Below are 17,401 nucleotides of genomic sequence, written 5' to 3' on the forward strand. Positions count from 1 at the left end.
AGGGAAGAATCACAAAGCAATCAAAATGGACACCATTCAGAGTTCTGTCTATGGTGCTAAAAAAAAAGAGAGAGAGAGAGATTATTTGCAGGCAAAATACTAAATTCTTACTACATATTTTATTTGCAAGGTCCCCAAACAGTTGAAAAGCAAACCTGTCAATCTTATCAGGGGTGACTCAGGTAATTAGTATGGTGAATTTAGCACTGGGTTTATAGGTCTGACTTGCAATGATTACGTGTCAAAAAATGGTGACATCTCTAGTGGGAAAAAGCTTTTTAAAAATAACTCATCTGTAGCCCTCAATTGCTCTTTAGAGGTTATTACACTATGCAGCCTCTCCCGAGTGATGAAGAGCGCGCTTTGAGTATATTTAAACTTATTATCTGTTTCAAATAAAGTTCCATCCATTTGAAGAAACAAAAACAAAAAATCCGCCGCTGGGGCTGCCGGGAGTTGTAGTTTCCATTGGCTTTTCCCTCCCCGTACTATATCCGTGGGATCCTCCGAATGGACGGAGAAGCGGCACCGGATAGAGCAGGATTCCCGGACATTAGTGTGACCAGTTCGCTGGCCACACAGAGCATCACACAGGTAGGACATGTGCCACCCTCTAACTGGGGGCTTATTGTACTGTATGGGTATTAACCTCAATCACAAAGTAATGTAATTTAAATCATTCCTCTTTATATAGTGATGAGCGCCCCTCCGTGTACTGCTGACTATTAATCTGATGTATATGGAGGAAATCCCCAGACTGAAAAAAACACAATAGCTGCCAGTATATAATTCTGTTTTTTATCCACAAGCTTCTTAGCTGACCCACTCCCCCCTGCATAACCAGGGATAGCCACAATGTACATCCCTAAATGATGGACTACAACTCCTATAATGCTCTGCCAGCCTTCGGGATGGCAAATCATCATGGGAGTTGTAGTTCTCAACATATGAGGCTATTCATATCTGCAGTTTACAAAAATCTATTATGTGTGGATAACGGTGACATGTCTAGACCTACATTGTAGTTGTTATTATGGATTCAGCGTATTCATTACTTTATAGTTCATTTTAAATATACCTAGATGGGAGTTTCCCATTGTTTTAAGTTTGTGGCTAAGCATTCACTTCAATTAGTACTGGTGGACAATGGTAAATCTCCAACTGGTGTGTTACTACAACTCCCTTGATGCTCTGCCAGCTTCAATAGTGGCAAAGTCTCATGGGAATTGTAGTTCTAAAACCGCTGGTGATTACCATTTGGTCACCTCTCATTCTAAATTCTAGAACTAAATGTAAATAATTATTGTCAAGTCTAACTATACAGTTGGAACAAACCAGTTGTTCTTCCCGTTGTTCATCTGCTTGCATATCATGACACAGTTGGGTGGATAGTGTGTGTATGGAGTCAAGAGCTGGTTATAATGAGTTGATTAAATCCTCAGTAGGGATTTATCTGCATGCTAATAATGACTCATGTCTGCTAATGGTGGTGTTAGAGAACAGAGTACTATTGAAAGTAAGTTGTGATCTATGTGCAAGAGAGCTCTTATTAGTACATATTCAGCTGGAATGTATTTGTTAATATGGGTTAAAATGTAGCCATTTGTTTGCATAGCCCACATAGGGATCTGCTGTTTTGATCCTGTGTTATTCCTCCCTTCCTTACTTTGTTTCCTGCTTAACCCATAGAGAGCCAGAAAGGAGAATCAGTAATGCGAATTTACTTAGTATATGGGAATCGGTTTTAATACGTTTATTCATAAGTCAAACTTGAATAAAAGGTGTCATAACATCATGCCAGGAAAATGTATTCCTATTAAATATTTTGGATCTTTTGTAACGGAGTTAGTTATGTCTGACTTTCTTCCCTAACATAGGGAAAGACATGGATGTTATAGTTCCTAGTCCAGGTTTTGTCAGTTTCCTATATGAATAGAAATGGGAAATTCCTAAAATAAATGCTGGGTTGTTGGATTCCCTTGAGGATCGGGTTTAGGCCACTGACTTCGTCATAACGGGAAAGCTGAATAAAAACGACCCTGAAGAATCTATTCTATATTACTTCAGTCTAAGTAGTTGTAAAACAATTAAATTGTATAAAATAAAGAGAAGTATTTCTGGTACACAACGGTTTAATGTACAAAAACATCCTACTGCCTTTTCCATGTACTTTTAACTCTTTTTTAATATGCTACTTGGTAGGTTGTGTTTATTAATATTGCTTTTTATCAACAATTCAAACATTTGCAGAAATTCAGTTTGTGCTTTGAAACATTGCTTAGCATAAATGCTTCTGTGTAGTGTATCACATTTATTTCATATTTGTGTAGTGTAGATCATGGGTAGGCAACCTTCAGCACTCCAGATGTCGTGGACATCTCCCATAATGCTTTGCCATCATTATGGATGTAAGAGCATTATAGGAGTAGAAGTCCACAACATCTGGAGTTGCAAAGGTTGCCTACTCCTGTTATAGCATAATTTAGTTTGCTAATATATAGTGACTGGAAAAAACTCAGCATCAGCTTAATAAGTATAAATGGAAACATAGAAAACAGTTATGGCTCTTTGTTTTTTTTTGTTTTTTTTCCAGGTTATATGTTAAATATGATGACCTCATGTAAATCCAATAAAACGCTTACTAACATGTTTTCTGTAATGCTGGTTCATTGTCATACAGTCAGTTTAAAGGGAAACAGTTGCTTCTTCAAATTTTGTTATGTTGTGCTTACTTATACCTAGATTTTCTAAACTTGTATTTGTGAAGTGTGAAAAACGCAAATGTAGAATTACATAACTTGTTTCTTCTAATGGGTGTCTCCACCTTCGCTCTCCTGTCAATCTTTGTTACAAGCTCTGTCCTTTGTACTTGACAATCAGTATATAAAATGCACACAGACAACAGGAGAAATGAAACAGCAAGAAGGGGTCATATTAAAATATATATATATATATATATATATATATATATATATATATATATATATATATATATATTGGATCTGAAAAGGGGTGGGGACCAATGCAGTGTGGTGCCTACGCCACTTTTATTACTCTAGATGTATTTTCAGAACATACTTTTTAACCCCTTCAGGACGGAGTCAATAGTGCACGTTCTGATCAAAACAAAACGTAAACAAAAACTGGAATTTGCGCGAAATGTCTGTTCACCTGTAGTTCCCCTCTTTCAAATTATATGCACCCACACTTATTATATATCATTTTGTTCAGGAGAAACAGGGCTTTAATCTATCATTAACTATTCATATATGGAACATAATTTATTATGAATAAAATTAAAAAAAATGTGAGAAAATAAGATTTGTTTTTAAATTTGCATTTCCGTCTGACATTTTAACTGTGAATGTCATAACACTGTTAGGTTTTACTGCAAAAAAAATGCACATATTTGTAATCGGCGATGTCTCACGAGTACAACAGTACCCCCCATTAACAGGTTTTATGTGGTTTTGGAAAGTTACAGGGTCAAATATAGAACATTCCATTTTCAAATTGAAAATTTCCAGATTAGTAATGTTACCTTTGAGACGGTGTGGTAGCCCAGGAATGAGAGTGACCCCCATAATGGCATAGCATTTGAAAAAGTAGACAAGCCAAGGTATTGAAAGTGGGGTATGTTTAGTCTTTTTTAGTAGCCACTTAGTCACAAACACTGGCCAAAGTTAGCGTTCAAATTTGTTTTTGTGTGAAAAAAGCAAAACACAAATATTTGGCCAGTGTTTGTGACTAAGTGGCTACTAAGAAAGACTGGACATACCCCACTTGCAATACCTTGGGTTGTCTACTTTTGCAAATGGTATGCCATAATGGGGGTAATTCTCCTTCCTGGGCTACCAAATGCTCTCAAAGGCAACATAACCAATCTGGCAAATTTCAATGTGAAAAAAATGAAATGCAAGCCTTATATTTGACGCTGTAACTTTCCAAAACACCATAAAACCTGTACATGGGGGGTACTGTTATTCTCGGAAGACTTCACTAAACACATATTAGTGTTTTAAAACCGTAAAACATAGTACAACAATAATATAGACCATAAAAGTACAGTTTGTTTGTAAAAAATGTGAAAAACGTCACTTTTACTTAAAATATCATCGTTGTAATACAATTTACCAGTTTGAAACACTAATATTTGAGTTCAGCGAAGTCTCCCGAGTAAAACAGTACCCCCATGTACAAGTTTTATGGTGTCTTGGAGAGTTACAGGGTCAAATATAGTGCTTGCAAATTAAATTCTCTGCACTTTCTCCCTGTGTTGTCAGGTATGTCAATCAAATTTTAATTAATCAAATCACATAATTATGTTAAAAGATTATTTAAATATACACGTAGAATTTTAATATATATGCATTTATAGGTATTTAAATTCTACGTGTATACTAATGTATTTATCTATATATATATATATATATATATATATATATATATTTATTTATTTGCGGTTATTTGTATTTTATATATATTTAGTCTTGTACTGCAGAGAGCCTCAGATGGAATTTTTTCCCAATTAAGTGGTTAATCTCATAAGAGCAGACATTAGACTGTGAGAGTAGGACCTGCCAAAGATGGGGTACATTGACGTTGTGGCAGGCTTATGCAATGTATGATCATATAATGTAACTAAATCCCCATTATTTTTTTTGCCTAGATTAGGTGTTTTTAAAAAAAACTTTTACAAACTAATAAAATCTGTCAATTTTGAAGTTGCTGTTTAGTAGATAGGAGAGTGCGCTGGATCTTGTGTATTGTTTATTATATATATATATATATATATATATATATATATATATATATATATATATATATATATATATATATATATATAAACAAAATACAGTTAGAATGAAATTACATATGCATATATAATTGATATTACATTTTGTTTCAATATTTTATTTATTTATTATTTTAATTATATGTATTTATATATTATATATATATATATATATATATACATACACAAAAAGAGATGGCTGCACTCACGGATTTTCCTTAAAACTTAGCTTTTATTCGGTTCCATAAAATAGATCTATTTTATGGAACCGAATAAAAGCTAAGTTTTAAGGAAAATCCGTGAGTGCAGCCATCTCTTTTTGTATGTATGGATTACAGCCCAGGCATTGCACCCGGTATATGGACACTACAGTAGCCTGAGTGCAAGGTATTGTACATTTTTATATATATATATATATATATATATATATATATATATATATATATATATATATATAATTTATTTTTACATTTGTTTAATTTTTTATTTTATTACTTTCCCAGCAGGGGGACTGTCTGATATTTCAGACAGTCCCCCTGCTGGCAGATCCATAGCCAGCTATAGGGGGCCTCATTTGCCGGAGGGGGGCTGCCTGGGCTGTCAGGCAGCCCCCCAGAAGAGGATCGCGGCGGAGGTGAGTACAACTCATCTCCTGGGGCTCAAAGCTGTTACGGCGTTCCATGCCGCCGCAACGGCTTTAAAGCCCTTTTAATGCGGGACGGCATGGAACGCCGTAACGGCGTTAAGGGGTTAAACTTCATCCCAAATGTTTGTTTATTTTTTTTATTCCTCATTTGCAATGCTTACCATGGCTTTGCATTATCTGAACTAGATTCTGATGTAATTCAGGGTTTGATAAGTTTGCTTGGAATCTAGGAGCCAGCTGAAAAAGTTAGGAGCCAAGCTTCATTTTTAACAACAAAAATAAAATTCTTAAAGGAACACTATATTCACCAGAACCACTACAGCTTAATGTGCAGCACCTACATTCAGCATCTACATGCTCTGCATGTAGGTGCTGAATGTTCCGCACAGATGCATTGATTCCATGCATCTCTATGAGGAGATGCTGATTAGCACATGTGCAATAGCCTCCCTGGGCTTTCTTACAAATGTATTATTTATTTTATGTTTTTCAATTTAAGTCCTGGACTTAAATTGAGAGCTGAAGTGGATCCTTTCCCTGGAGGGGGGAGTTCTTTTTACTCTGTTCGCTAGGGCAGTGTTTAGTGATGCAGGGCCAGAGTGTTGTCATATCATGGCTCCTGGCATCATTGCAGTGCACATGAGGGAGCAGAGCAAGGGGAGAAGGAAGATAACAGCTCCCTCATCAGAGCTGGAAATTTTATATACATTTTAATCCAAAATTAATACCCGAAAACCAAATTGACTTGGAGAATTTTTCCTGTTTGGGGATGTTGATTTAAAACCTGAAGCTCTTTGAATTCTTAACAGTTAACACTTTAGGAAATAACCCTGAGATAAAAAAAATAGGAAAATACTGTGATTTAACTAAAAAAAATTCCATTATTTTCTCATATTCTAATCTCTAAGCAGCTCTTAAAAAGCCCCAAAAATTATCAACCTGTAGCTACTTTCAGGTTGGGCAAAAGTATGTAGAACGTAAATATCAATGTAATTTCTATATGATCCAGGAAAGTACACTCATAGAGCCTTACAGGTCTCTCCACCAACACACTTTGTTTTATATTAACTATAAAGATGCCACAGGCATTAAGCACTGTGGCATATATGTATGGTGGCAATAAATGGTTAAGCTGTCCTGTTGATACAGTAAGGGAAAGTTTAGTGAAAGTTCATGACCCCTGGTTAGGTTGTTGGGCAGAGTGGGACAAGTAGCAGGGCAGATTTGGTGACACAGCTGTTGCTGGGGAAAAGAGCTGGCTGGGGATTGGTTGCTGGCCGCGAGCAAGCAAAAGAGCGGGAAGCCAGGTAAGTATAAAAGTGGCAGCACAAGCACAATCCCTGTCAGCAGTCTTTCAAGACAGGAGAAGCACGGACGGCCCGCCCTCCCACCCCTATTTGTTCAATTACTTTATAATTAATGTCACAGTGTTGGAAAGTATTGGGGCAAAGTCATCCTCCGGTTCAAGTTCTGAGGAAGGATATGTGTTATATGGTTTTAAATAAAAAGCGGTCAGGTTACCTATGACTGACTGGCAATTAAGTGATGGTGAAAGTTAAAAAAGTTTTGGAAGTAAAGTGGAACGTTTATGTAAATATGTTACCGTTATCAAGTTATGGTGGTATGCCCCTTTTAAGCTTTAAATAAACACCATGGCCAATCCCATTAAAATATAAATAAACTGTGTCTGTGTTTATTGTGTAGTCTAAGTTATTTATGCAAAATATTGCCTAACATACATATATATCCTGCACAGATCTCCAATTATTGTGTTGTATCGGTACCATAAGCTCCTTTCTATATATCTTGCCTTTCACCATGCCCATTTCCATTTACAATGCAAGCTTTTGAAACGGCATTCAAAAGTGCATGTGCAATAAATGGACAGCTTTTGTCTATTTGGTGCAACAAAGTGTCTTTTAACCCCTTAAGGACTAAACTTCTGGAATAAAAGGGAATCATGACGTGTCAGACACGTCATGTGTCCTTAAGGGGTTAAAGTGGTGGTTCTAATATTTAAAGGGACACTGTAGTCACCAAAACAACTTTAGCTTAAAGGGTCACTATAGTGTCAGGAAAACAAAGCGGTTTTCCTGACACTATAATGCCCTGAGGGTGCCCCCACCCTCAGGGTCCCTCTCCTGTGGCGCTGAAGGGGTTAAAACCGCTTCAGCCACTTACCTTAATTCAGCGCTGGTGACTCTCCCCCCCTGTCCGATGTCACTGGAGCCGCATGTGCCACGCGCGCATTCAAAGTGTCCATAGGAAAGCATTTCTCAATGCTTTCCTATGGATGCTCTGTGCAATGGAGGCAAAATTCGCCTCCGAGCGTCGCAGATGCGCCTCTAGTGGCTGTCCTGAAGACAGCCACTAGGGGCTGGATTAACCCCAAATGTAAAAATAGCAGTTTCTCTGAAACTGTTATGTTTACATGTGAAGGGTTAAAACCTGAGGGACCTGGCACCCAGACTACTTCATTGAGCTGAAGTGGTCTGGGTGACTATAGTGTCCCTTTAATTAAGCAGTTTTGGTGTGTAGATCATGCCACTACAGTCTCACAGCTCAATTCTCAAAATGCCATTTGGGAGTTAAATCACTTTGTTTATGCAGCCCTATTCACACCTCCTTGCATGTGACTTACACAACCTTCCAACACTTCCTGCAAAGAGTTATCTAATGTTTACACTTCCTGTATTGAAAATACTGTTTAATTTAGAATTTCTTATCTCCTGCTCAGTTAATAGCTTTCTAGACCCTGCAGGAGCCTCTTGTATGTAAAGTTAAATTTACAGAGCAGGAAATAAAAACGTTTAAAGTAATTTACATCTGATTGAAAGTGAAACCATTTCTTTTCATGTAGGTTATGTGAGTCAGTCAGTGGAGGTGTGGCTCAGCCTGCATAAACAAAAACACAAGTTAATTAACTCCTAAATGGTGGAGAATTGAGCGGTGATACTTCATGTGCATGATCTATACACCAAAATTGCTTCATTAAACTTAAGTTGTTTTGATGACTATAGTGTCCCTTTTAATAAACTTGCTGAACAGCATATGTATCATTTCCTTTTGTGAAGGGTGTGGAGGAGTGACTTGGTATATAAAAGGAAGTACCTACATTTCAAAGACTCTCCTGCACATTAAGTTGCGAATATGTTCTGTTTTATGTGCATTTAAATACTTCTTATGAAACCATTATTTGCAGTGTTTACTAGTCTCTCTCACTAAATACTTGTTCTACTGCAATTACCTTAAGGGCAAGTTGGTACAGTTGAATTAAAATTAATCTTAACACTATAAGAAAAAGGTGTTATACTAACATACCAGGCTACACTTGACCTTTTCTTTTTTTGTAACGGTTTATAAAAATAGTGCATCAATATATCCAAAAACAGAAAAATAAAAATATTCAGATTTTTTAGTTTGTGCAATGTTATCCTATCGAAAGTTATCAACATAATTACAGCTCCAGAAAACACAGTTATGACTTCATGTCACATAGTTCTTTTGGATGGAAAAGGAGATGCAGAATAGGTGGGGGTACTGCGCAAAGTTGTTGGCACTAATTTACATGCATTGAAAAAAACATGCATAGTGCCCCATCGTTCTAGTTTCTCATAGTAAGTTGTATCAGTGTTGTCATTGATAACAAAAAAAACCAACCTTTTTCTGAATGTGCCTTTCTTTCAGCAAATCCCAAAACTACTAGTGACCGCTGCATTAACTAGGAAGTGGCCAAGATATATTTAAACTATTCCCTGTGTCTGTCTGTAACCAGTGAGAGAAGTTCTGAAAATTAATGTCACTCCCTCCTCTCCTTCCTCCTCCCACGTGGGTCCCAGTGGTTGCTGGGAGGAAGTGACCGGGGCAGTCCCTTCCTCCCAGCGTCTAACAGCTTGTGCCACCTGATGGGGCCCCTTCAGTGCAGCCCCGGCAGTTACACCGCGCGGGCCGGGGACGCAAAACATGGTGGTGGGCACCCAGTCGCAGGGGTCCCCTGCGACCGCGGTATGTACCCCACAACTTGTGGTATTTGAAATGTTTTCTAAGGTATCATCAGGGTTCCTTTCATAACGTTCTGTGAATTTACAACAGTGAACATGCAGATGCATATTTTGTTATATGTGTAATTTCTCAGTAATTTCTCATTCAGGTGACTGAACCTTGATCAACTTATCATTCACTTGTGGATGTGGTTTTCATTTTCTTTCTAAGTTCGTAAGAACCTCTTATGTCACGTACATACAGTTAAGTCTGGAAATATTTGGACACTGACACACGTTTTGTTATTTTGGCTTTTTACCAATATAGCATTTAGTACATGGGATATCAGCCAAGGCATGTCCAGGAACCATTTGGTCCGCAAGTTATAATTTATATACATTTATGACATTTGATGTTCTGTGATATTAGTACATTGTTACAATCCCTGGCAAATTTTCAATATATTGATACAACCCTTGCTACTTGCTCGTGGAACATTGTTTCCCGGTTTAGTCATTACCATTCCCCACTAGGTCCCAATTTTAACCTAGTTTGTATGTTTGTACGTTTATTCATTTTTTCTCTCCCCAAGAGGGACCATTAAAGAGTTTTTTTGTTTTTTCTGGCTATCTGCTCATAAGAGTTCCCCTACAGGGTATGTGCAGAAACAGCCTTTTTTATATAAGGATATAAGGTCTTTTGGTGTGGCAGTGTGTCATAACTCTGTCAACCACTAGTCCCATTTCTTGTCTCTATTCCCAGGGGTTAAGCCCCACCATATCCTTTAACCACCACAAACTCTGGTGGGTGGATATTTTGTGTCCATTCCCCCTCAGTGTTGTTCTTTTTATTTTTACCAATATAATTTACAAGCTACAGTTAAATAATTAATAAGGGATTAACATGCAGTCTCTCTGCTTTTAATTTGAGTTTATTCACATCCAAATTGGAGTAATGGTTTAGTAATTACAACTCCTATAATATGTAGCTTCCTCTTTTTCAAGGGACAAACATAATTGGACAATTGACTCAAAAGAAACTTTACAAGAGCAAGTACAGTTCATAAGCCTCAAGAATAGAATGATCAGATTAGACTTTGCCAAAAAAAAATCTGTCATATTCTGGAATAGAATGCTTTGGACAGATAAAACGAAGATCAATCTGTACCAGGATAATGGGAAGAAAAAAAAATGAAGACTTGGAACGTAGCATACCACATAATCTCTAAATCATGGCTTCCATTGGCACTGGATCATTATTTATTAGTGTTTATTGATGATTTCAAAGAAGCAGCTGGATACATTCTGAAGTGTATATGGTTATATTGTCTATTTGTTTAGATTCAGCCAAATTCCACAAAGTTGATTGGACGATGTTTCACTTTGCAGATGGACAATCACTCAAAACATACTGCGAAAGCAACCCAGGAGTTTTTTAAAGCAAATAATTGGAATATTATGCAATGGCCAAATTTAGTCACCTGATCTCAACCCAATCGAGCATGCATTTTACTTGTAAAGACAACGAACAAACAGAAGACAGCTGCAGTAAAGGCCTGTCAAAGCATCAGAAAGGAGAAAACTCAGCGTGATAATTTTATTCAATCCCTTGAATTAAAGCAGAAAGTGTGCACTTGAATACCGTCTTGGTTGGTTTCATTTCAATCTATTGTGGTGGCGTATAGAGCCAAAATGATGAAAATTGTGTCTATGTCAAACTACTTCTACACCTATCTGTATATCTTACAATGTATTCAACAATGACCCTGAGAAGAGTTTTATGTGAAACATTTATTTCCTTCTAGGTGTCTTGCTATTTTTGTCTAGAAAGGCCATATATATGGTGAGTAAAAATTCATGCACATTGTCACGTGTCTCATGGACTCACTACTGTCTGTGAGAATTTTCAGTGTGAAAGTAAAAACCTATTGTAACAATGACTATATAACAGTTTTAGGTACTTGGAGTAGCATTGAACATTAGAGCAGGGCAACAATAGACCTCTGTCTGAGCCTGGAGTTCCATGTTTATCTGTGAGTGGACCCTCCCTGAGCCGGTAGGGAGATCTAAATATTGTCCTTGCACCCACTCACTATATTGAGGGAAATTGTTGTGGTGTGCAACTCTTATTGGTTACACACCACTTTAAATACTACCTTGCAATCCCAGCGCTTCTCAGTGACTCACAGCACTCCAGCCAGCACTGCTGGGACTGTGATCAGAAGTCTTAAAGTGATATGCACCTTCTAGAGGTTTATTCTCCACTACCAGACCAGTACACACTCAACATTCAGACACAACACACTCAGCAAACACAGGCACACCCCAATGCAGGTCACCTCCTCGAAACACAATGCTCAGGCTGCCCATTAACAGAACATAGCCCAGGGACAAAGTGGGGGAGCTCCAAATGGGCATCCTGTCTAGAACACTGGGAAGTCTTATTCTGGTTCTGATACATTCACAGAAACTGGGAGCTACAGGAGTCATTTGAGGCCAGGATGGCTACAACTGCTTCTTCCCTGTCCATGCCCAGAGCACACTTAATAAGAGGAGACTTTCAGTGGTGAGTAACTTTTAGGCCAGGCTTGAGTTGGGAGTTTAAATTTTAATATTTGAATTAAAATTCCATGTAATTGAATAAAATGGGGAATTAATGCCGAATAAAGCATTCAAAACAGATTACTGGTTAAGTCCTAAGCAATTTGATATTAATTTGAAGCATCTGGACAGATGCCCTCCCTTTGTCAATGTATTTGAGGTACAAACCTGTCTATCCACTCAGGCAGAAAAGTTCCAACCATGAAAACAAATAGTTTGTTACTTACGAAGTTGATTTTCCATACACTTTTAAAGGTGATGTTTTCATAATGTCAAGATTGCTCACCTTGCAGCTTTTTTTTGTCATTCCGCACTGCTCACTCCCATGCTGTATCTACAAAGAACAAGCCTGGTGTAGCAGAATTAATGCTGAAATTCTGCTTATTTAAACACAGAACCACTGGGTATGCATTGCTCTGTCAAGGTTATTTAGCCAGTTCATACATTTTCACTAGAATTGTGTTTTCTGTGTATTTGTCCTAAAAATTCTGCTTTGTGATAACCTGACCCTTGGCTAGTTAGGTAGTTTGGTTATTTTTGTTTGTTTTTAATCCACCTGACGCCAAATAAACTATCCAGGAAAAAAATAAATCCATTGTGTATCCTGCAGCCACCTCACAATATATCCACCTACATATACACTAATGTAAAGGAAAACAAAAAAAGAGGCCCCCTAGTGATATTCTTATAGCTATCTGGATATGTGGATTTAAAAAATAAAATGTACAACACATTTTCCAGCTCCCAGCTCCCAGCCCCCAACCTGCCCATTACTGATAATGCCACCAACACATGCCATTAGTGTCCATGCTTTAACTCCCCAGTAAGTGTGTCTGTTCCATATTGCTCCTCTTTGTCTCCAGCCAGTCAGGGAGCAGACGTGATAAGTCCCGCCGCTCCACAAAACCTCCAGCAGGAAGTGGAGCGGGAGATTGGACAGAATGAAGCACAGCAGCATGTTCCCAGGCCCCAGCTGCAAAGTAAGGGCTGGCCTCCGAGAATGCATGCACTTGGCATGCCAGGCCACATGCTCTCTGTAGCAGCTCTGCCACTTGCCCGGCCAAGGCCAAAGGCTCAGTAAATTCTTGTATTTAAAAAAAAAATAAAAAAAATAGTCTGATACAGTATTAAATGTTTCTTAAAGGAATATTCCATTATTTGTTTTACTTTATTACTTCATCATTTATTTATCACCTCCTTTGCAAAGATGTCTCATTGAGCAGCTGTGATTAGACAGCAACAGACAGTACAGTTTGGGAGGAGTTAGAAGGCTGGCAAAGGCAGAAGACAAGAGAAATGGAAGTTGTCTTTAAATATACCCCAATGACATAATGCATATTTAAATGCATGCATGTTTTCACTGGCAGTATATATACTAGATAATGGTTTTTGGTGTGCTGTTTATTTTGATAAATTTTTTTGTAATTGGTCAGTGGAATGTCTTTTGAGATAAAGTGCTTTAGTGTTTAGATTGTCCTTTTAAGATACAAACCTTGTGTAATCTTGGTGCAAGAACAATGTTTATTATTTACAGACTGATTTCTAAACATTTTTATCGTGGTTTAAATACACATTACTGCAAGTATTATTGCTGTGCAGCTCTGTTATACAAACAGACACAATATTGAGGTACACAGAAAAAAAAGTAACCTTATTATAAAGAGGGGCAACTTATTTTAACAAGTAGATTTTCATCGAATCCTGTACTTCACTCTGAGTAATACTATTGTGATGTGCATCAAAAGTGTGTGGGGCTAACACCATGCAAAACAGGAACCTCTAATCTCAATTCAGCACTGGGACATACATATTGCAGCCTGTCCTAGTTTAATGGGAGTAAATATGTGGAAAGATTTCCATTTGAATAATATGTATTTAGCATGTGTTCACAAACGCAAGGCATACCTAACTAATACTATATGATGGGTTGTATTCTACTAATAGTGTTAACATGATTTTTAATGGTAACAATTCCTGTTATGTCCTGTTATCCTCTGTTCGTTAAACTGGTAAGCACCATACATGTGTCTTTGGGCTCCTGAGTGCAGGCTTCCTGTAGTGTTCCTGTATATCTGAATATAATGTATGCATTTTTACATACAGTAAGCACTGTAGCAACATATGCATGGTGGTAACGGTAAGGCAGGGATTGTATTTAGGACGAGTTTATCATTGAGGGCTCTCGGGCAGCGGGGAGTCACTGGGCAGAAATTGACTTTTATGGTGACAGAAAAGTGGATCATGGACGGGTGGCAGAAAAATGTGAGAAAAGGTCTAACTAAGCAGGTTGTACATTGGCTATCTGTGGGAATTAATCTGTCAGTGCAAAATGTTTGTGTTGGACCCTTGCACTCCTACCCCACATCAGACAGCTGTACGAAATACAAAAAAAAATCATTTTTATTTATTTATATATTGTGCCGGGCGTTTCTTTAATGTTGTGGCTGGTTTATCATTGATCAGGTGGACCTTGGCCCTTGCAACATTTTCACTTTACAGAAGGAGCGTAGGTGCTGATGGTCACTTATTGTCTACGCCTTGACTTACATGTAGGAATTTGATTTATTTTACATACCACCTGTGCAGTGCAAGCAAGGCTAGATTTATTATATATCAATCATATATCAAGAAACGGAGTAAGCACATCCATGAAAATATGTAAAGTAAGAAATGTAAGCCAATTTGTTTTTATTTACTCTTGCCATGTGACTCAGAGAAAAATTTAATTTTACTGCACAATAACTACAGTATTTAAAACACTGCAAAGAAGATGAACCAAAATTTACAAATGTAACACTTATGTACTCCTATTGTATTCACTTTAAGGAACACTGAAGCGTTAGGAAAAAGAGTCATGCTGCAAGGGTTAAAATGTTACTTACCTTTTATCCCAATCCACACTGCTTTCTCTGCTGCTGGCCATGCCTCTTTGGCTGAGAATATCAATCATGATCTCAGCAAAACCAATGCTTTCCCAATAGATGAGCATTGGCAAGCTTGTAGCGCATACACAGCAAAACACTTCTCAAGATCGTCTCCATTAGAGTCTTACTCGGCAATTTCTGCGGAAGCGCCTCTAGTGGTTGCCAGTGTAATAGCCACTTGAGACATTAAACCTTTCAATGTAATTTTTGCCATTCCTGCACAATGTCAGTGTTTTACAATGCAGGGTTAAAATAGTAGGGGCATGGCACCCACACCACTCATTGAGATCAAGTGGTCTGGGTGTCTATACTGTCCCCTTTAAAGGAACCCTCCAAATTCCATAACCATTACAGCATGCTGTAATGGTTATGGTGCCAGAAGTCTCCTTGTGCCTTAGCAGGGTAAGTAGTCAAAACATTTCTGGATGGTTTGACAACTTACCTGGGGTCCACTGGAAAGCTTTGGGCTGTGATTGGCAGTGCAGGGATTAACTCTTTGGCTGAGTGCACTCAGCGGATACTCTTAGCCAATGAGTCACCCTGCAGGACAGAGTTTAGGTTAGTGGAGCTCATGGAAGGTGCTTGCAAGAGCTTCCAACTACATACAAGAAGGTGACCAGGGTATGGTAGACCCCAAATAAGGTTCCAACTGTTTTTATAATGGATTGAAAACTTACCCTGTTGTTGGGTGGATGCCAGGGGACTCTAGGCAACATAACCACTGCAGTGGGTTATGGTGCTTATGGTACTTGGAGTATTCCTTTAAATTGTGTGGACATTGGGTAAAGAAAAATGGCAGTTTATGGTAAATGTTGCTGTCTGCCATTCTACTTTACACCTCCTATAAATAAATTACACATTTTGACTTTTAGTATGCAGAGGTTGAAGATGTTCAGGGACTTGCATATTCTGCACTCCATTAGTAAGCATTGCAAGTCCAAAACTCCCCCCTGACTTTAAGTATGGATGAAAACTACTTATGGCCACGCACATTATAATTTGTCTGGAAGATGCTTTGTTGCTTGCACTACTCCTATTGTAATTCATGTTCGGATAGGTTTCAAGATAGATAGAGCTAAGAGCTCCTCTTCCAAGCAATAGTTTGTCAGTTTGACATGTTTCGCAAATGAAAGAATGTAAGATCAAAGTTCTGGAACCATAGCCACATCAATAATCTGAAGTACTTGTTGTGCCTTGTACGTTCTTTTAAAGATTTGGCCATTGCTATCACATTCCAGTTCAGTCAAGGCACACATTACTTTGGATGAGGAGAAACAGGGCTGTTCTTAATAAAAGTGAGAATTTAAAGTGAATTTAAAAATTGCAGAATTTGGAAAATGTCTTTAATTCAGTCGTGCTTTCAGTTCAGCTGCTTTGGCCTTAACTTTCAAATCCACTTTGAATTGTCACTTTATTGATTAACGAAAATTGATCTGGATAAAAGTGTTCTATTGAAAAAAGTGTTCTAAACTGTATTAAAGGACCACTCTAGACACCACTAAACTACCTGATTTAACAGCCCTATTCTATACCTGACTACTCAGTGCCCCTCTGAACCCCACTTTTAACTTTTAAATTCTATTCTAAATACCCCTTTATTTACCTTCTTTGTAGCGCTACGTCACCGATCGTCGACACCTCCCGCGCGGTCATCGGGTCTGCTGACTGTTTTCCCCGCTGTCCGCCAATGAATTTCCTCTCATAGGAAATCATTGCGGCCGAAAAGCGCATGCGCGTCCAGCGCAGCGCTCAGCCAATGAAAATCTTCTCATAGAGATTCATTGACTACAATGAATCTCAATAGGAAGAATTCAGCATAGTCTCTAATGCAGGCGCGCTCACATCTGAGCTGCCTGCATTAGAGGGAATGACGTTAGACGTCCAAGAGGACGTCTGACGTCAGCTCACTGTGATTCTAACAGTGAGGATTACGGAAGCACCATCTAGTGGCGGTCTCAGAGACAGCCACTGTAGGTGGGAATAGGGAAAAAAAAAATACACTGCTTTTTCTCTGAAACGGCAGTGTATTTAAAAAAAAAAAAAAAAAAACTAGAGGTACCTGGCACCAAGACAACTTCATTGAAATGAAGTTGTCTTGGTGCCTAGAGTGGTCCTTTAAGTGTAAGGCAGTTACCATGGAAACCATCAGGGCCAACAGGCACTTTTTTCTTTTTTTACATCACAAAAAAAACAACTGATCAACTGCTTTTTTTTCTCATCCTTTCTCTTTGGTGACTGATAGTTGCAAAAGACAGAGCTTGTAGCAGTGACTGCCAGGGAGCAGAAAGGAAGGCAGTATTTTAACTGTCTTTCTGTAGCTGCCATCCTGACCTAATTATCTTTTGGTGCTGTATTTATAACCATGATTTAGTTACTAAAAACTCTTTTTGTTGTATAAACAAAAAATAAAAATGTATTGGACACATTCATTTAGCGAATGTTTGTCAAACATTCA

The 17,401-nt window shown here is 38.1% G+C and overlaps 1 protein-coding gene across 1 annotated transcript in view; it reads left to right on the plus strand.

Annotated features, from left to right (window-relative positions):
- Nucleotides 1-487: 487 nt before the first annotated feature.
- The window catches only part of PRRG1 (proline rich and Gla domain 1), a 90,952-nt gene continuing 74,038 nt past the window's right edge, over nt 488-17,401 (plus strand). The window contains exon 1 of the mRNA XM_063444619.1: nt 488-594. The gene's annotated coding sequence lies outside the window, so the exon portion shown is untranslated. The remainder of the gene's footprint in view (nt 595-17,401) is intronic.

This window comes from Pelobates fuscus, chromosome 1 (genome assembly GCF_036172605.1).
Source record: "Pelobates fuscus isolate aPelFus1 chromosome 1, aPelFus1.pri, whole genome shotgun sequence".
Classification (NCBI taxonomy): Eukaryota; Metazoa; Chordata; class Amphibia; order Anura; family Pelobatidae; genus Pelobates; species Pelobates fuscus.